The following is an 18,167-nucleotide window of genomic DNA, read 5'->3' as shown; positions in this document are numbered from 1 at the left end:
TCATTTTTATATATTAAAGAAAAATTTGTTTACTTTATGAGCAAAATAAATAAGGCCATTTCCCCCACTAATAAAAACAGGAACAGGAAGAAATTCCAGGACAGTGAACTAAGATCAAATATGTTTGCATATGCCTGGTTACAGCATAATTATTGACAGTTTGATTGTTTTTCAACCTACAGTCAAACTCTCCTCAACAAATTTGATAGCGTAGGCAGTAAATTATTTTTTAAATGGTTATGCTGGCAACTGGTTATAATATGGAGCTTAGAGAGCCTGAAGGCAGGCAGGCCAGATATGCTGCTGTCACAGTCATCTAGACCCAAGGGAAATTGACAGTCTAGACACAGGTTTTAGCTATAGGAAAATGGGAAGGAGTGTCTGTTTGAATGTCCATTGTTTACTGATGTTTAACCCTTTTTGAGTCACCAATTGCTTTGAGAGTCTGATGGAAAAAATGAGGCCTCTTGCAGGAAAAAAGCAAATACACTTTATTTTATTTTTATAACATCTTTATTGGAGTATAATTGCTTTACAATGGTGTGTTAGTTTCTGCTTTATAACAAAGTGTATCAGCTATATATATATATATCTCCCCATATCTCCTCCCTCTTGCATCTCCCTCCCACCCTCCCTATCCCACCCCTCTAGGTGGTCACAAAGCACCGAGCTGATCTCCTATGCGGCTGCTTCCCACTAGCTATCTATTTTACATTGGGTAGTATATATAAGTCCATGCCATTCTCTCACTTTGTCCCAGCTTACCCTTCCCCCTCCCCGTGTCCTCAAGTCCATTCTCTACGTCTGCGTCTTTATTCCTGTCATGCCCCTAGGTTCATCAGAACCACTTTTTTTTTTTTGATTCCATATATATGTGTTAACATACAGTAATTCTTTTTCTCTTTCTGACTTACTTCACTCTGTATCACACTCTAGGTCACTCTAGGTAGTGAGGTCCATCCACCTCACTACAAAAAACTCTATTTTGTTTTTTTCTATGGCTGAGTAATATTCCATTGTATATATGTGCCACATCTTCTTTATCCATTCATCTGTCGATGGTCACTTAGGCTGCTTCCATGTCCTGGCTATTGTAAATAGTGCTGTGATGAACATTGTGCTACATGACTCTTTTTGAATTATGGTTTTCTCAGGGTATATGCCCAGTAGTGGGATTGCTGGGTCGCATGGTATTTCTGTTTGTAGTTTTTCAAGGAACCTCCAAACTGTTCTCTATAGTGGCTGTATCAATTTACATTCCCACCAACAGTGCAAAAGGGTTCCCTTTCCTCCACACCCTCGCCAGCATTTGTTGTTTGTAGATTTTTTGATGATGGCCATTCTGACAGGTGTGAGGTGATACCTCATTGTAGTTTTGATTTGCATTTCTCTAATGATAAGTGATGTTGAGCATCCTTTCATGTGTTCATTGGCAATCTGTATGTCTTCTTTGGAGAAATGTCTATTTAGGTTTTCTGCCCATTTTTGGATTGGGTTGTTTGTTTTTTTTGATATTGAGCTGCATGAGCTGCTTGTAAATTTTGGAGATTAATCCTCTGTCAGTTGCTTCGTTTGCAAATATTTTGTCCCATTCTGAGGGTTGTCTTTTCGTCTTTTTTATGTTTTCCTTTGCTGTGCAAAAGCTTTTAAGTTTCCTTAGGTCCCATTTGTTTATTTTTGTTTTTATTTCCATTTCTCTCAGAGGTGGGTCAAAAAGGATCTTGCTGTGATTTATGTCATAGAGTGTTCTGCCTATGTTTTCCTCTAAGAGTTTTATAGTGTCTGGCCTTATATTTAGGTCTTTAATCCATTTTGAGTTTCTATTTGTGTATGGTGTTAGGGAGTGTTCTAACTACAAATACACTTTAAAAGAAAATGTTTTGTTTTCAATCTCTTCCATATGTATATGTATGTGTGTGTAGATATATGTGTACAAACACATATCCATCTTGAGGGAGGATAAAAGCTGGTAGGCAAAGGAAATGTAAACATTAATGAAAAATTACCAGTTTAAGAAAAGATTTTCCAAACTCTTGAGAGTACTCCAGACTTTGAATTTCCAGAGTTGAAAGTTTTCATAGGCATGATTAGTGCTAAAAATATCACCAAAGTCTCTCAGAGAAAGATATAGAGCCTCTGTTCCATTTGGGAATATCTGAGCATGAGTTCCTATCTTAAATAAACATCAGACATAGTCTAGATTTGGAAAAGGATTAAGTGGAACATTTCAAATTATGAGATGTCAAGTAAGAGAATTTCAGTGTGCTTAGGTTTGGTATCTCTAATACAAATTTAAGTTAAGATATATTTTATCTGCTCATGTATTCCTGAGTCAAATGTGGTTTTATGCACATTTTTGGTACAGTGATACAAAGACATGGGGATATGCCAGGCTTATTCAAATTCCTGTGTGCTAACTATGGTTTCCTTAAACCTGTGTGATCTTTATATCCTGAATTTCTTTACTGATCACCTGTATTCTCAGTTTTAAGATTTCAGACTGAAGAAAACTTTTAAAATTCATCATTTTTACTTTTTTTTTAATGCTGAGAAATTTTCTTTCTAAAGATTTTCATTTGAAATATATATGTATTCTTTCCCCCATTTTATCCCTGTATTTTAAGCTATTTTACAAATAGTAGCATATTCTACACACTGTTCTTCCTCTTACTTTTTAACCCATTAATTTAAATTAATGGCGATTATTCCATAACGGAACATAGAATACTTCCTGGTACTTAGTTGTATGAATGTAGCACAATTTATTTAACTGTCTCCCTATTGATAGGGATTGTTTACAGTATGTTGTTATTATAAACAATGCTGCAGTGAATAACCTTGTTTCTTTACACTTGCAGACATATATCTGATGGATAAATTCCTAAAAGTTAATTTGCTGGTTCAGTGTGCATGTGTATTTGTACTTTTGATAAGTATTGCCACATTGCCCTTCTTAGGGATTATAATGAGTTACCCCAACACCAGCAATAAAAGGAAGTCTGTTGTGTCCTGACCGATATATACAGTGTTATCAAACTTCTGGACTTTTACCTACTTGGCAGGTGAAAAATAGTACCTCTGTGCCAATTCTTGTATTATGAGTGAAGTTGAGTTTCTTTTCATATGCTTAAGTTTCATTTATATTTACTTTTCTCTTTGAACTATCTGTTCATATCCTTTGCCCATTTTAGGGGGTGTTGTTACTCTATTTCTATTGATTTGAAGGAGTTTTTATTATTAGGCATACATCTCAGTGTATTTGACAAAGTTGCAACTACCTTTCCCCAGTTTTTTATTTATCTTATGACCTAACTTGCCATACAGAAATTTTAAATTATTTTGTAATTGATTTAATCAAGCTTTTAAAAAATTAATGATTTCAAAGTTTTGTGTTTTATTAGGAAAGCCTCTGTCACAACGACAATGTCTAAGAATCTTTGTATCATTTCTTCTAGTATTTTTATCATTTTGGTGTTTCTGTATTTGATCTGTATGTAATTTTCTCTTATACAAGGAATGAGGTATGGATCAAGCTTTATTTTTTTCTTTTTATTTATTTATTTATTTTTTGCAGTACGCGGGCCTCTCACTGTTGTGGCCTCTCCCATTGCGGAGCACAGGCTCCGGACGCACAGGCCCAGCGGCCATGGCTCACGGGCCCAGCCGCTCTGCGGCATGTGGGATCTTCCTGGACGGCGGCACGAACCCGTGTCCCCTGCATCGGCAGGCGGACTCTCAACCACTAGGCCACCAGGGAGGCCCGGTGGGAGAGTTTTTAAGAGCGGGGTGAGCTAGTGGAAAAGTACTGAAGGACAGTTAAGGGGGAGGTTGTTCAATGTAATTGGGCCATCTGTGTTTGCTAATTGATACTTATTGAATAAGGCTCCTATCCTCCCATAGGCTCTGGGAGATAGGGGCAATATCTTTTTTGATGTCTACATTTCAAAGGGATGGCTTGCAACTCCTTGAGAAAGACATTCCTGGGTTGTAAAACCAGCAAGAGACTGGGAGAAGATTTACATCTCAAAGGGGCAGAGAAAGAACTTAAAATCTTGAGTTTTCTAAAGCAAGTGCTCCAAGAAAAGGGAGATTGGGGCTTATAGGAAGAAACATGTCTAAAGTTTAGTCAAGCTGATCAGAACATTAACCCACAGTGGCTCTTCAGTGGTAACTCATTCATAATTCATTCGGTAACTCCTTCTGCCTGTAACTACCAGATCTCTCATGGGGATTCTCTTCCTTGAGAGTCATCTGATTACTCGGGACATTTCCACATGATCTTCTATATTTTTCAGTCAAGTTGAGTTAGAGGAATCACACTACTAAGTACAATGTTTTCATGTGATTTCATGTTTACATACATGTGTTTACATACATGGGCCAGAAAATGCCTAGGAGGTGCAAGTACTCACGGACCTTTCACATGCTATGGTATTTTGCATCAGGTTTCACGGGACTCTTACTAACTCTTAATTATAAGAGAAATAATTAACTTTTTAGGAAGCACTTAATATGAGCCAGTCACTGTTCTAAGCTCCTTACTTATATTAAGTCACAAATCCTCACAAATACTCTATGAGATGGTTATTACCTTCACTTTATAGACTACAAAACAGAGGAGCAGAGAGATTAAGTAACTTGCCCAAAGTCATTTAAACAGAAGCAATGAGATTTAAAGCCAGTCTGATTCCAGACCCCAAGATCTTAACTTCTGTGTTAAAATACTAGGCTCCTTACTTCTGAAACTGCAGGCAGTGGGTCAGAACCAGCAACTGCAGAGGCTCCTGGGCCTGACTACCACTGTGGCAGCCACTTAGCAGAAAATCTCATAATAGTCTTCTGTGAATTAGTAATCAGATACTTTTCATAAAGCACTGTGAAAGAATTCAATAAAGACACATAGGGAAATTAAAATAAGTCATTTTACTGTATCATAATTCAGAGGACTTAAGTGGAAACGTCTGTCAAGGTCAGGGAAATAGAAGAATCCTGGGGGAGGAAAAGTGAGAAAAACGATTTTTAAAAAAATTCAAAAAGCAAAAGTTAGAAGGAGAGCATCCTCTTTTTCTGAACAGCTTTGAAATGTTCATCTTAGCATGCTGGTGTTAATATGGCTTTTAGGGCAGAATGCTAGATAGTCCCTTCACCTCTCTGGAGTCTGTTTACGTGTTGTAGGACATGATGACTAAAGGTTCCTTTTTCTTCTTGTCACCTGAGCCCTCATCTTTGAACTCTTGTCTTATCACTGGGCTTGGGCAATAGAATATAGAGAAGGAAAAATAGAGATTGGGATTCAATTGAAGATCCATTACTTATTAGATGAGGCATCTTGGGCAAGACACAAATGCATTATAAGCCTCAGTTTTCTCATCTGTATAATGGAGAAAACTTTTTTAGAGCTGTCATAAGGAAAAAAGTGCCACTTGCACGTAATCATTCAACATTATGAATACTGATATGCTTTGGCAAACTTCCAGTCATCTTCGGCTGAAGAGCTCAGTGCAAAGCAGGAAGAGATTGGAACCAGGGAACAGGTCTATTTTCTAGGGCTATAGAAACAGCTGTCTGTGGACTTTATAGTGGTAGATGATGAACAAAAAGGATCACATGGTCAAGGAAAGGAAAAAGCAACCTAAGGTTATAGTCAGTATTAAGTCCATCTTAAGGAAGTTGAAGATACTAAGAGGAGGAAGGAAACATAGCAGAATTCAGGTAATCGAAATGAACATGAACCAGATTTTGAGAAACAATTTATATAAGTATTGGAGCCCAGCTTTAGGTTTGGACTCTGTTCACCAGGGAGGAGAACTAGTAACTCCAAGGCATCAAGAGTTCAAGAAAATTTAGCAGGTTCTCACGATAGAAGCTCAAAGAATCCCCTTTGTAAGACTGCTGCACTGGGTAGAGTGAGTCATGTTGTTTAGGGAGAGGGGAGGATGAGAGGGACAGGACCATGAGGGTGGAGAGGCTAATAACATAGCTTTTTTGGCTTCTGTAACAGAGACCCAAATTCATAGTGGCTTAAACAAGATAAAATTTACTTCTCTTTCACATTAAAGGCTAGATCAGTCATCTAAGGTGATATGGCACCTCCAAAATCATCATAGCCCATGTTCTTTCTGTCTGTTCTGCCAACTTTAACATATAGTTTTCACCTTTGACCTGAGATAATGTCTCCAGCTTTCACCATCCCATCCACATTCCAATAATGAGCAGGGAAAAGGACTGTATCTTTATTTTAAGGTCAGGACCCAAAGTTGGACACTTCATTTCCCTTCATGTGCCATTGGACAGAACTTAATCACATGGCCACACTGACGCCGAAAACTCAGCCCCTGTGCACCAGTGCCAAACTGAATCTCAGAGACAGAGTTTTGGGTGAAGTAGAAAAGAATAGCTTTATTGCTTTGCCAGGCAAAGGGGGACACAGCAGGCTCGTGCCCCTCAAAACTGTGTGTCCGGGCTTCCCTGGTGGCGCAGTGGTTGAGAGTCTGCCTGCTGATGCAGGGGACGAGGGTTCGTACCCCGGTCCGGGAAGATCCCACATGCCGCGGAATGGCTGGGCTTGTGAGCCATGGCCTCTGAGCCTGCGCGTCCGGAGCCTGTGCTCCGCAACGGGAGAGGCCACAACAGTGAGAGGCCCTTGTACCGCAAAAAAAACAAAAAACTGTGTGTCCCAGCCCAGGGAGATTCTGTGAGGAGTTTTATAGCAATGGGTGGGGTTGCTCATAAGGATCAGGGTGTGTGCTGGGCCTGCACTCCTTTTATCTGGCCTCAGGTGGTCTCCTGATGAGCTTCTTGAGGTTATCAAACTGTGATCTCCTCTGGAATGAAGAATGCTAACATCTTCCATCCGTTGGGGGTTTTAGTTCTGTAAAGAGCTCAAAGGTATTGTTAGGTGTATCCCTTGAGTGGGAACGAGGACCCTGCCCCAAGGGTGCACTATTGTTTCTTGGCTGCTCCTCCCTTGTCTCTGCATGACCTCTCTTCCCTGATTAGCAACTGTTCGAATCTTCCCTCTGGAACTTGGGGAAGGTCATGGAGTCTGGAGTCTATTCCCTACAAACAAGAAGGGGTGGGGGGGACATGGAAAGACTTCCATTCCCAGGAGCCCCACAGGGTGCTGCTCCGTTTCAGTTCCTCTGTAATAAGACGCTAAAAACAGATGAACTATATTCAATAATTAATGTTCAGTATTTTATCTTACTTGGAAATGACCTGGATATTCAGTAAACTTCCATCATTTAATTTAACTTAGCAAAATTCTAAAGTTTCAACTACCAAAAGATTTTGAAAGCTATTTTTAAGTATACATACCATAAAACATAATTATTACACCTAGAAACTCATCTTACATCTATTTAATTCATTGTTATCAACAATTATGATATGACAATTTTATCAAAACAAGTTATTTTTCTTGCTGACACATTTTGTAACAGAGATGACATGAGATAACAGGTAGAATATGTTTTATATTTAGTATTGATAACTCTAAGACATGCCTGTTTTAATTAAGCCAACTAATTTAAATTAGCCTTAATACTGAGTATTTTCCCAGATCATGTAAACTTGAAAAGCATTTGGGTTAGTTAGTTAGTTAGTTCGTTCATTCTCTTTTATGAGAACTTTAGGAATACTTAATTTATAAACACTTTAATTCTAAACCAGTTAAATAGAGCTCTTCCTAAATTAGTTTTGGTAATACCATCTAAAGGTAGAAAAATATTACACATCTACAAAATACATATGTAGACACACGCAGACATACAAAAAGAAATCTTACAGTTTTGTTTTTTAAAACAATTCAGTCATGAGATGGGTACAATAGTACAAAACTCACTAGTTTATAAAAGAATAGTTGGATCCAATTTTTGTTCTGGCAGTTGGAAAAGGTTAAGTTTATCTGTTCAAATGGCCAATTTTTTTTTTTTTGCTAATACTTTTAGATAAGATTTTTAAGATTTCTCATTTGTCCAATTTCCAAATACCTCCATTTTCTTTTCTCCCCTTCTGATGAGAAGTTTCTCCCTAATGTTTACATTTCATATAATGGCTCTTAGCTCCTAGAGAAAATGGAGGTAGAATATCTACATTACAAAGTCATAGAGAAAGTATTCAAGTTTTTTCCAAGATAGAGTTTTGGGCACATATTTGCCTATTATCAGAGGTCTAGGGTAATTTAAAATTTTAAGTTCAGGACAGTTCTATTTCTAATATCTCAATATCTACAAGAATAGGAGAGGTTTAGGGATGGGCAAAAAGACAGGTGAGCTTTAAATCATTTTCTAGAGCCACATCTCCAGCCTTGCAGAGATTTGCAGGACAAAGTCAGTTGTTTCCAGTTCCCCAAAGAACTGGATTACAGCCTGAATGATAAATAGGTTGATCTGCCCTTCCAATTTGCTTCTTTTCCTCTGGGTACATAGTTTTATTTTAGCTTAGGAGAAAAGGTCTAAAAAAAATTCCTATCAGGCTCTGAATATCAGCTATGGTCAGGAGTTCAGACAGACTGGTGGCCTCCCATCTTATTTTATTCTTTAACTATGGTCCTTAGTTCAGCCTTTGACCAATGAGTGAAAGATATCTGAGGAAGATCAACTGTAACCTTGGGGGAAGGACGGGGTTGCATGGGGGGGGGGTGGAGAATGGGAATTCTGCTCCCCTGCAAGCCCATCAAAAATTCTGTTACTATTAATTATTATTATGAAACTAGCAGGCCATACCATACAGACCAAAACAAAAATTCAGTTATGAAATCCTGGGACTCATGGTGTTGTTTCAGACCATGCCTTCTTAAAGAAGATAAGTCAAGGCCTTGTCAGATACTATATTTACACTAGTACTTAGGGGAAACCTACCAATCTCCACCAAGACTTTGGACTCCACCAAACCTCCTGGACTTTTTTTTTCCCTTATTCTACTAAGTGACAGCAAAACTTATTTGTAAAATACATGCTACTTTATTGAAACTACAAAATCAACTGGCAAAGAAACTATAGATTTTTTAAGGAGATACATATTTTTGACTTTATAGTAAAATAAAAAACTAAAACTAAATGTTTAAAAATCTTACCAAATGAAAGTAATGATTTAATAAATTTTACATATTATTAGCCACATTGTACTAATTTTACTTTGTCAGTGAGACCTAAAAACATGCCAGGATCCCAGGGCTAGAAAGTGTTAAAACCAGAATTTAAACTGAACCTATCTGATGCAAAAATACAAGTTATTTCCAATCTACCCTTAATATTTTTATACAAGCCGCATCAGAGAGACGCCAATTCGACTATGACACCTGCTGTTTTATCCATGTAGAATTTTTATTTTGTATTTATTAAAAGAGTTCTAATATACTTATTTAGGCATTTTAAAAAATCATATATAATTCTTGGGCATACATAAAAAGGCAAATAAGCTGGTTCAGGTTTTTCTAAAACTTCCTTAGAGTCCAAATCTGACTCTTCTGAGTAGATTCAGTTTTGACTCTGTCATTGAGGTCTCAGTTTTTCCACACACTATTTTGATTTGGTTTATTAACTGTATTCAAGGGGATGCTTTGGTGCTTGGAAATAGTTCTGCTTTCTTAATTTAGAGTTCCTCTCTCACTCTCTCTCTACACACATATCCCTATCATGGACCTCCTCAAGGCCCAGAAAACCATTTCTTCATATGTAGTTCAAAGGTAATCTTCATTAAATGAGTCTCAGTAGAATTTTCCACACATCCCAATTAGTTAAGTCTGACAGTAAGGTTTCTACTCTTCCCTGATGCTCCTTTGAGAGTTGCCACAATTGTGACTTACAGGTCTCTGAGATTGAGACCTTCCCTTCTGGAAGGTAAAATGGGAATTCGGGACAAGTAAGTGATATACCACAGGAAGATTTGAAATAAGCAGTATGGACTGAGAGGGCAGCAAAAACAAGCAGCTGAAATGACCTGCTGCCAGGCTGCCAGTGCCCCCTGGGAGCTCTTCGCTGGGTAGAGAGGAGCAGACCATGCAGACGCTGAAATGGCGCCACAGCCATCGGAAATCCTATTAGAGGAAGCAGGTCACTGGTGGGCGTAATTGGCCTTTTGTGACACTGCAGGAGTGGGAAATGAACCTCAGAGAAGTGAGAGAAATAACGGAAACTTCCATAAAATCTACTGTGCAGTTCAAAGAGGTAACATAGGGTGGTGGGAGAAAAGCTAGATTGGGGGCCAGCCAGACCTGGATGTGATTCGTGGCACTGGCACTCACTCTCACTGCAACTCTGGGCAAGGCTGTTGATCTTTGAGCATTGTTCATCCGTCTTCTCTAAAACGAGATAGCCATCATCAGTATGTCTCCAGGAGGACTAGAGGTGTGAATGTGAAGTGATTTAGCACAGAGCAGGCACTCAGGAAATCAAGTACATTAATGTTATTCAGTGTCAGCTGCCTGCAACAGGGAAGTCTCGAGGTACCCAAGTATAGCACTTGGCCCTGAAAGTGCTGAGGAGACTCCAGAGCCCTCAGTCCTTGAAAACTGGGAATTGTCTATGACCCTTGAAAGTGATGATTCTGTGTAAATTTTATATTTTGTTTCCAAAGCCACATGAAGTAAAAATCAATGTTTGTTCAACAAACATTTATTGGGATGCCTGTCATGTGCTAGGCATTAGACTAGTCTCTGCAGTTTGAACAAAGATGAGCCAGACAAGAAAACGTATAAATGCTCTGAGAAAACCAGGGTTAGAAGAGGGAGGAGATATTTCTGCCAAGAGGTGCAGTCAGAGTAGGTTTTTATGCTGGGGCAAGTGAGCTGCTGGAATTTAAAGCATAGCTAGACTTTTGATTTACTGAAAGAAACCGCACACATTTAAAGGCATGGAAACGTATAGAATAAATATAGGAGATTGTTGGTTGGAATTTGAAATAATAGGACCAAATATGTAAATAGAGGTTGGAGCCAAACTGTGGCAAACCTTGCATTCCCAGGCTGCCTTTTTTAGGAGGTAGAGCTAGTGCATCGTTGGAGCCATGTTTGGGAAGAATTAATCAGGCAGCAGCATGGAAGAACTGTGGCCACCCGCAGTTAGACAGAAATGCCACGTTAGACAAAATCAGTATACAGAATGGACTTTTTCTTTTCTGTTTGCTTGTTTTTCCCTGTAGCATGGTGCTCTGAACTGTACTTTGTGGCAGATTGGATTGCCTGGGAACTACAGAGAAAGTCAGTACTCTGCCTTAGGCCTTCTTAGGAAGATGCGTACTGGGGTGGATATTTCTTGTCACTTCACCAAGAGGTTTGGGGTTTGCCTGGCAGAAAGAAACTGTCTGCCTGGGTTGTGAACCCCACAGGAAAAAGTAAAAAACAAGGCAGAAGAGCTCCAGGTCTGCTGTAGCCCAGGGCGGTAATTCTACCTCATTAACATTACAATGGGCCAGTCAACAAAAATTAGCCTGGCTTGCCCTCCTCTGGATGTCCTCTGTTCCACCTTGTTCTTATGTTTCACACAGCTAAAGAATCCAAAGATGAGTGTGATCAATGAGCAGGCAGAATGGACGGGTCCCTCATACATAAAATAAAATCATCTCTCTCTACTGAGGTGAACTTACTGCAGAAGGGGACTCGTTTCAACCACAGATATTTCTAAACAGTCACTCTGTGCAAAGAATCTTGAAGGGCAGAAGGAATCTAGGAAAACTTTTCTGTCCTCAGATTAAGGCTTAATTTAGGAAAATGACTTGTACCTGAATAATGATGATTCCAGACAGTGTTTGACAGATTCCCGTGGGTTTCACCTAATGGGGCTTTAGGAGTTCAGAGGAGCAAAACTTCACTTATTGATGGTGCTCAATACAGAAGGAGAAAGAATATGGAGGAGATAGAATTTTAAACATTGACTGCTCATAGGAGGCAGTATAATAGATTTTAAAGTCAGAATGGCCTGGATATAGCTTTGCCTCTAACATTGCTACTAGCAATGTGAACCTGGCAAGTTATTTAATTATTCCTGCCTACATCTACAGTTTGCGGATAGCAGTCGCCCACTTTGTAGAATTCATGTGAGGATCCAAAGAATAATGCGTGCAATTATTACTTAATGAAGTACTTGGCCTGTAGTAAATATTAAATTAACATGAATAGCTGTGGTTTTATTATGTTATTGTTGTGCTAGTGGATCCCCTGAAACTAACAGGATCTAACATTTTGAGTTTGTCCTCTGCCTGCTAGAAGTTGCCACCCCTAAACAGCTGTGGAGCCCCAGACAAATCACACACACACAGTCTCAGGGCTTTAATTACGCCTCTCTTAAAATGAGGGGAAATAGGCCCTAAGACTCATGGTGGAGACTGTTCACAGGTGGAAGGACTTTAGATTATCAAACCCAACCCTTCATTTGACAGATGAGGAAACTGAAAGCCAGTCAATTTAAGCAGTTAGTCTGTTACCTCCTGACTGCTAATTCAGTTTTTTGTATGTTATTTCTTCACGGGCCAAGATTGGAAGGCTGGGCTTCGTCTACCCAATGGTACCAGCCAGAAGCTCCTAATAATCCAGGTCGTAAGCATGATTTAAAATATTAAAGTTCTAAAGTAACACCTCAGTTATAAAAGTTACCACAGCCATGGATTGTGGAAAATCACATATTCTTAGAGGAAAAAACAGCAGACATCTAGATTTTTATTTTTCTCTCCAGTGATATTTTATCAGTGAGGAATCTTATAAACCCACAGAGGTCAGATGACTTGTCCAGCATCACATGGCTAAGGAGTTGCAGAGCCATACTTAGAACCCAACTCTTCTGCTTCCTCATCAAGAGTTCTTGCCACTTTATCCCTTCCTTTTAGAACAACAGATTCTGAAAACAGGAAAAAGACGGTAGCTGGAAAATAATGTTTATGACGTTTCATTGCCTTAGCAACGGCATATCAAATTTGAGCACTGTGAGTCACCTGGTAATCCAAACCCCTGCAGCATCTGCTTTTAGTTTTTTGGGGGGAAATTGTCAAATACAGGCATACAGCTCACCACAAAGTACTTAAAGGAAGAGAGACCAGTAATGCAGGCGTATGCTTGAGTAGCACCCTGTTACTTTCACATTTATTTAAGGGCTTTCAAGTAGTTGAAATTATTGTGCATAAATCACTTTCCATATAGCATGAAATTAAAAACTTGATCTATGGGAATGCAGTGTGGTTTTAGGATGAAGGCTGGATTTCACTCACCTCAAAATAACTCCTGGTGTTTTCCCAGAGACCCATTGATTTATGTTATTTTTTGCTCTGTAGCCGTTTGGATTTGTCACACTTAGCAAAGTAATTTGGTTTCCTACAGGTTTTATTCTGTTTTGTAGAAACAAGAGAATAGTTTCATGTTTGGTAGCATGAATGCATGCACTCAGAATTTTAGCCAGCCTCTTCAGAATGATAACGGATTTATTTTTAGCCATATGCCCCCACCTGAAAGACTTATGCTGTTAAACATCGATATTTCTTGAAAAGTTATGCCCAAGGCATATTGCTTCTTCTTTCCAAGCTAGGAATTGAAATGTTTATGAAGCTTACTGAAAATTCACCAGGTCTGAAATCAGAGTTTATATCTCTTACCCAGTAACTAAGAGAAATAGATTTATTCAATCAACCATCCAATATCTATTTGCATTGCATTATTCTGGATAACCACTCCTATGGTTTCAATTGTGTTTTAACATGTTGCTACTGGGTACTTATGGAGTGACAGGAATCACGTTAATAAGACTCAGCCCCCACCTTCAGAGTATTCACAGTCTATCTGGGGAAACAAACTCATGAAAGAAATTCCCAGACATTTTAATGCAATATGGTAAGGTCTGTAAAAGAGATTAGCGCAGAATATATTCTAGAAGCTTGGAAGTGATGACCTAGCAGAATGTGGCAGCATCAAGCAAGGCTCCCTGAAGGGGGCGAATCCTGAGCTGGAACTCATGGGAGGAGAGCCTGTGCCAGATGTCAAAAGTGGGGAAAAGCTGTCCCAGACAAAGGGACCAGGATGATTAAAGGCAAGATGACTTCTAAAAATTAAGCATTGTTGGAACAATGAAGTACAAAACAGGTAGGACCCTGATCATGAAGGACTAGTACCCTTTACCCTTCCTAAGGAGCTCACCACTACCATGCTAAAGTTCCTTTTCAACCTGAGTATCTAATACAGGTTTGCAGATTGCTCGATTCAAGGTAGTTATAGTTATTAGAGGCCTCCATTGAACCATGCCTCTGAATATTCACACCCCTGTGTGGTTTCCTCACCTTGAATCTGGGTTGGCCCTGTGACTCTCCATCCCTAACAGAATTTGTTAGAAATAATGCATTTTAGTTCTGGGGCTAAGACTTAAGTCCTGGGATTCTTGACAACGTTGAGGTGCCTTGTAAAGAAAGCCATCAGCCTGCAGGAAGATAATATGGAGAGGAGACAGTGTATATAGAGAGGCAGAAGCCTGAGACAACATGAAGACAGGAAAGCACAACTATCCCAGCATCCCCCAGCAGCACCACCAGCTGAATATATCTACACCAATGACCTCCTGCAAGCTCAGCGGAAGAACTGCTTGGCTGAGCCCAGCCCATATTGCAATATCAGAACAAAATAAAATGTTTGTTGTTTTAATCCTCTAAGATTTAGGATTGTTTGTTACACAGCAATAGGTAACTGAAACCGAAATGTATTTACAAAGCCATATGACTACAGTAGACACTTAGTGGTCTGAGAGGTATCTGTGGGCTGGAGAGATTATTACCCTCCCATTACCATTTTAATCTACCAATGTGTTAATAAGATAAGAACTTGGTCCTGCTGAGGATTCAGTATGGAGTGGAATATTTCCAAATGCAAAAGCAAGAATTAATTAATTGCCTGATGTCCAAGTACTGAAATGAGAGCTAAGCATCATTTAAATCACATAAACTTTCTCTATGAATAGAGAGGTAGGGCTTTCATGAAGTAGCCAGTGTGTGCACACATCTAAAGACCACAAAGGGATTATGGATGGAAAATACTGAAGTGAAATCTGCAGCACTTTCAGAGGATGAGCAGAAGGGAACTGAAAGCAGTCATCTAAACTGACCATGAGAATTAGGCATTTGTCCAGTTGGATTGCCACCTGATATATCCACTTATACTGACAGTTCTGTTGATTAAAAGCAAAATCAAAGCAGAAAGGGAGAAGAGAAACTCCAAAGAGCAGCCAGAGATGAACAGTCTATTGTGAAGACATATGCTGACCCCATTTTTATTTAGACTTAGAAGCCACTTTTACTCTGTTGAATTCTTACTAGACTCTTAATTATGTGTAGTTGTAATTAGAACTTTTTCTTTTATTTTCGGCTCCTAGCACAGTACCTGGTACATGTAGGTATGTACATGATAGGTATTAGTCGATTTGAATGAAAGAATAATAAATGAATGGAAGAATAATAAATGAATGAATAAATGAGGTCCAAATTTTACAACCTTCCTATTACACTTAGCAGTTTTCATTTTATATAATAACCCTTAATAAGTACCTATTTATTGAGTGATTAGAAATAGCCACTCCAGTTATTTCCTCCAGATGAAAAATTTTGGCATAAACTGTACGTTAAGCCTTCTCATCCTCCTCTCCTTATCACAGATCACTACTGTAAATATTTGTTTTCTTTTGTTGAACCCTTTACTGAGGAATAATATTTATTACTTGACTTCCTTTGCAACAAAGGAGAGAGGAGATATATACGTGCAAAATTTATTATGCAAATTCCCTGTATACCTGAAAGATCACCTAAGTGAAAATACCTAAGTATTGCCATACACCAAAATAACTCCCTTTCTAAGAACTGGGTCTCTGGGAAATATAAATTCATTCAACTTTCCAGAAATAAGAAGCTTTCTTTAAAGAACTAAATCAATACGCATCCTGATAGCTTAAGTAATAACACAGTACGTTCCTTATTAGTCATTTTCAAACACATCTACCTTAAGAGTAGGTATTTGGTGCTTATGAGATATTTGACTATATCTTCAGAGTTCCTAGGGTTTTTTTTTTTTTTGTCCCACCCAGGAAATAAAGTTTCAAAGATAGCCTGTCACTGTCATAGATTGTGAATACTTATTCTGCCTCCCTGACCATGTTCTTTAATCAATAACATCTTCTTATAGTCAGAAAATGATAAAATTCTTACAATCACTTATAAGATCCTGTATGATCTGGCTCCCAACTACCTTTCCTACTCTTTTCTACCACTCTTCCTTTCCTAACTCTGCTCCATGACAAAGGTCTTCTTATCGTTCTTCAAACATACCAACTTCACCACCACATTGGGCCTTTAATATGTTGCTCCCAGTGCCTGCAACACTCTTCCTCTAGGCAGCCCCACAGCTCAGCTTCCTCTCAGATGTCTTCTCAATTGGCTCTTTCAGAGAGGCTGTCCTCTTCTAAATTTTTCTGTTGAGCAGTAGCTCTTAACTTTTTATGGGTTACAGATTCTTTTGAGACTCTGATGAAAGCTAAGAAATCTCAGAAAAATGTATGATTGCATACAAAATTTTGCATATCATTTTGGGGTCTTTACTGACCACCCAGGGCTTGACCCTACTTCTTGGAGTCTGTAGATCCAAGATTAAAGCCGTAAGCTAGAGGTGATTCTAATTAAGTGTTCTGTTGCTATAAAAATCAAAACCTAGTCCAGACCAGGGGCCAGGTAGCAATTCCCAGAGCTAGTGAGTCTTGACTTCCATAGGTGCCATTTCTTCACTTGACTATGTTTTCTTTTGAGCATTTCCTAGCTCCTTCATACATTCAAGAAATACTCATTAAGTGCATAGGTGCTTAGGTTTGATCAGGAAAGAAAAACAGCAAAGTTTCTGCCGTTGTAGAACTCACATTTATTGCCTAATCCTAAGAGCTGCCTAGAATCTACACTCTAATGTAGTAAAACCTTACCTTTTTTATTGTCTAGTTTCTCTGAATTTAGACAAGGGGAAGAGACAGCACTAGGTCTCGGCTGCACCCCATGAACTCCTGCCACCATCCCTGCAGAGGTCACTCAGTAGATTCCCTACCTACGCATAGAGCAAGGGGAAAAATTTTACTTCTGCAGTCTGATAAATAGATACCTATACTTTAAAATTAAAGTACTAATTACATACCAAAAGTCATAAGATGGCAAAAAAAATAATAATTTGAAGCCACTTTCCCATTCCTGCTTAGAAAGACTGAACTCTGCTACACAGCTCTACTATTAAATTTCAGGACACTAAAGACAAACATTTAGCCATGCTATCTAAATTGAAGCAGTTTTATAGCAAGTCTGCAAAAATACTCTAACTGACTTGTAAACAGTGGTACCAATAGTACCTTGGGCTAGGTATTTATAGATTCGTGTGAAAAAGTTTATCAGAATCATAAATATCTTATCTGATTCAAAATTTACCTTATGAGCAGAAAGCATTTCAACTTTAATGTGTTACTTTCTCAGAATTGAATAAGTTAAGGTAGAATGAAGGTCTTTTTCTTTTATTTGTACCCCATCTTACTCTTTTGCAGGAAATACTTTCTTTAGAACTAAAGTGTTTCATTTAATTCATCTTCTTTAGGGCATTTACCAGAGTGTGTCTGTGTTAACTCCACAGCCAAGGGGCAGTTCTGGTCTGTGCCTGAACCAATTCATCGCTTTCTGTCTCCACACAGTTAGGCCTAGGCTGCTCTTCCTTTGCCCTTCTTCATCATTCTCTTCTCCCTGCCTAAAACATCCTCCCTGATGCTTTAGGTGAGATGGCATCAAGCCATTTGTTCTGCAATGGTCACACTTGAAGCAGTAATTGTAGAGACATACTGAGTGTGTGTCCATCCACAGGTTCTATAAAATAGGAAAAATATGGTGAGCCGCAGGAAGATCAGACCTGAAAGATGGAAGGTAGCTTTTATGCCTTCTCGTCTTTTCTTCAGGAAAACAGAAAAGCCCCAAAGTTCTATTTCTCTCCTGAACCTTATCAAGAGGAAGACTTACAGTGTGTCATTTCTTTCTCGTTTTTCTGAAGTCACATTATGAATCTCACCACCTGTGTGAGTCAGCATTCTCCAGAGAAACAGAACCAATAGGATTTATACATATATATACACATATCCTATATATATCACATATTAATATATATTATTCTATATTATAATATGTAATGTATA

At 38.7% G+C, this 18,167-nt stretch overlaps 1 protein-coding gene across 5 annotated transcripts in view; it reads left to right on the top strand.

Annotated features, from left to right (window-relative positions):
- ANKS1B (ankyrin repeat and sterile alpha motif domain containing 1B) overlaps window positions 1-18,167 on the top strand; it is a 1,179,755-nt gene that overhangs the window by 705,031 nt on the left and 456,557 nt on the right. The window lies entirely within an intron of this gene.

The sequence above is a fragment of the Aethalodelphis obliquidens genome, unplaced genomic scaffold, assembly GCF_003676395.1.
Source record: "Aethalodelphis obliquidens isolate GAN/ISIS:26980383/991018 unplaced genomic scaffold, ASM367639v1 scaffold8, whole genome shotgun sequence".
In the NCBI taxonomy this organism is placed as follows: Eukaryota; Metazoa; Chordata; class Mammalia; order Artiodactyla; family Delphinidae; genus Aethalodelphis; species Aethalodelphis obliquidens.
This window is presented reverse-complemented; position numbering and strand designations above follow the sequence as displayed.